Consider the following 3,775-nt stretch of genomic DNA (forward strand, 5'->3'; position numbering starts at 1 on the left):
ATCCTTTGGACCTTCTTGTTGACGATGAAACACAGAAATGGCATCGGAATTAAATAGAAAAGGCACAATGCGGACTTAAGTACAAGAAGACTGACTCTTCTTACTGACTATGTTTTGAACCATTCCTGTGACACTAGTTATTGATTCCGATGCTTCACTCCAGGTTTACTGTATCCCTTGGACCTCCTTATTGACGATGATACACAGAAATTGCGTCGGAATTAAATACAAAAGGCACAATGCCGACCTATCTACAAGAGGACTGACTCTTCCTACTGTCTATGTTTTGAACCATTCTTGTGACACTAGTTATCTATTCCGATGCATCACTTCAGGTTTACTGTGTCCCTTGGACCTTCTTATTGGCGATGAAACACAGAAATTGCATCGGAATTAAATACAAAAGGCACAATGCCGACCTAAGTACAAGAAGACTGACTCTTCTTAATGTCTATGTTTTGAACCATTCCTGTGACACTAGTTATAGATTCCGATGCTTCACTTCAGATTTACTGTATCCCCGTGACCGTCGTATTGACGATGAACACATAAAATGCATCGGAATTGAATACATAAGGCGCAATGCCGACTCAAGTACAAGACGACTGGCTCTTCTTCCTGTCAATGCTTTGAACCATTCCTGTGACACTAGGTATAGATTCAGATGCTTCACTTCAGGTTTACTGTATCCAGCTGACCTTCTTATTGACGATGAAACACAGAAATTGCATCGGAATGAAATACAAAAGGCACAATGGCGAGTTAAGTACAAGAAAACCGACTCTTCTTACAGTCTATGTTTTGAACCAGTACTGTGACACTAGTTTTACATTCTGATGCTTTACTCCAGGTTTACTGTATCCATCTGACCTCCTTGTTGACGATGAAACACAGAAATTGCATCTTAATTGAATACAAAAGGCACAATGCCGACTTAAGTGCAATATGACTGACTCTTCTTACTGTCTATGTTTTGAACCATTCCTGTGAAACTAGTTATAGATTCCGATGCTTCACTCCAGGTTTACTGTGTCCCTTGGACCTTCTTATTGACGATGAAACACAGAAATTGCATCTTAATTGAATACAAAAGGCACAATGCCGACTTAGGTACAAGAAGACTGACACATCTTATTGTCTGTGTTTTGAACCATTCCTGTGACACTAGTTATGGATTCCGATGCTTCACTTCAGGTTCACTGTATCCCTCTGACCTTCTTATTGACGATGAAACACAGAAATTGCATCGGAATTATATAGGAAATTCACAATGCCGACTAAGGTACTAGAAGACTGCCTCTTATTACTGTCTATGTTTTGAACCATTCCTGTGACACTAGTTATAGATTCCGATGCTTCACTTCAGGTTTACTGTATCCCTCTGACCTTCTTACTGACGATGAAACACAGAAATTGCATCTTAATTAAATACAAAAGCCACAATGCCGACTTAAGTACAAGAAGTCTGACTCTTCTTACTGTCTATGTTTTGAACCATTCCTGTGACAGTAGTTACAGATTCCGATGCTTAACTTCAGGTTTACTGTATCCCTCTGACCTTCTTATTGACAGTGAAACACAGAAATTGCATCGGAAGTAATGCAATAGGCACAATGCCGACTTAAGTACAAGAAGACTGACTCTTCTTATTGACTATGTTTTGAACCATTCCTGTGACACTAGTTATAGTTTCCGATGCTTCACTTCAGGTTTACTGCATCCCTCTGTCCCTCTTATTGACGATGAAAGACAGAAATTGCATCGGAATTAAATACCAAAGGCACATTCCGACTTAAGTACAAGATGACTAACTCTTCTTACTGTCTATGCTTTGAACCATTCCTGTGAAACTATTTATAGATTCCGATGCTTCACTCCAGGTTTACTGTGTCCCTTGGACCTTCTTATTGACGATGAAACACAGAAATTGCATCGGAATTAAATACAAAAGGCACAATGCCGACTTAAGTACAAGAAGACTGACTCTTCTTTCTGTCTGTGTTGTGAACCATTCCTGTGACACTAGTTATAGATTCCGATGCTTCACTCCAGGCTTACTGTATCCATCTGACCTCCTTATTGACGATGAACCACAGAATTTGCATCTTAATTGAATACAAAAGGCACAATGCCGACTTAGGTACAAGAAGACTGACTCTTCTTACTGTCTGTGTTTTGAACCATTCCTGTGACTCTAGTTATGGATTCCGATGCATCACTTCAGGTTCACTGTATCCCTCTGACCTTCTTATTGTCGATGAAGCACAGAAATTGCATCGGAAGTATATAGAAAAGGCACAATGCCGATTTAGGTACAAGAAGACTGACTCTTCTCACTGTCTATGTTTTGAACCATTCCTGTGACACTAGTTATAGATTCCGATGCTTCACTTCAGGTTTACTGTATCCCTCTGACATTCTTACTGACGAAGAAACACAGAAATTGCATCTTAATTAAACACAAAAGGCACAATGCCGACTTAACTACAAGAGGACTGACTCTTCTTACTGACTATGTTTTGAACCATTACTGTGACACTAGTCTTACATTCCGATGCTTCACTTCAGATTTACTGTATCCCCCTGACCGTCGTATTGACAATGAAACACAGAAATTGCATCTTAATTGAATACAAAAGGCACAATGCCGACTTAGGCACAAGATGACTGACTCTTCTTACTGTCTGTGTTTTGAACCATTCCTGTGACACTAGTTATGGATTCCGATGCTTCACTTCAGGTTAACTGTATCCCTCTGACCTTCTTATTGACGATGAAAGCCAGAAATTGCATCGGAAGTATATAGAAAAGGCACAATGCCGACTTGGGTACAAGAAGACTGCCTCTTCTCGCTGTCTATGTTTTGAACCATTCCTGTGACACTGGTCATAGATTCCGATGCTTCACTCCAGGTTTACTGTATCCCTTGGACCTTCTTATTGACGATGAAACACAGAAATTGCATCGGTATTAAATAGAAGAGGCACAATGCCGACTTAAGTACAAGAAGACTGACTCTTCTTACTGACTATGTTTTGAACCATTCCTGTGACACTAGTTATAGTTTCCGATGCTTCACTTCAGGTCTACTGTATCCCTCTGACCATCTTGTTGACGATGAAAGACAGAAATTGCATCGGAATTAAATACCAAAGGCACATTCCGACTTAAGTACAAGATGACTGACTCTTCATACTGTCTATGCTTTGAACCATTCCTGTGAAACTAGTTATAGATTCCGATGCTTCACTCCAGGTTTACTGTGTCCCTTGGACCTTCTTATTGACGATGAAACACAGAAATTGCATCGGAATTAAATACAAAAGGCACAATGGCGAGTTAAGTACAAGAAGACCGTCTCTTCTTACTGTCTATGATTTGAACCATTACTGTGACACTAGTTTTACATTCCGATGCTTCACTCCAGGCTTACTGTATCCATCTGACCTCCTTATTGACGATGAACCACAGAATTTGCATCTTAATTAAATACAAAAGGCACAATGCCGACTTAACTACAACAAGACTGACTCTTCTTACTGACTATGTTTTGAACCATTCCTGTGACACTAGTTATAGTTTCCGATGCTTCACTTCAGGTTTACTGTATCCCTTTGACCCTCTTATTGACGATGAAACACAGAAATTGCATCGGAATTAAATACAAAAGGCACAATGGCCAGTTAAGTACAACAAGACCGACTTTTCTTACTGTCTATGTTTTGAACCATTACTGTGACACTAGTCTTACATTCCGATGCTTCACTTCAGATTT

The sequence above is a fragment of the Schistocerca serialis genome, chromosome 6, assembly GCF_023864345.2.
Source record: "Schistocerca serialis cubense isolate TAMUIC-IGC-003099 chromosome 6, iqSchSeri2.2, whole genome shotgun sequence".
Lineage (NCBI taxonomy): Eukaryota > Metazoa > Arthropoda > Insecta > Orthoptera > Acrididae > Schistocerca > Schistocerca serialis.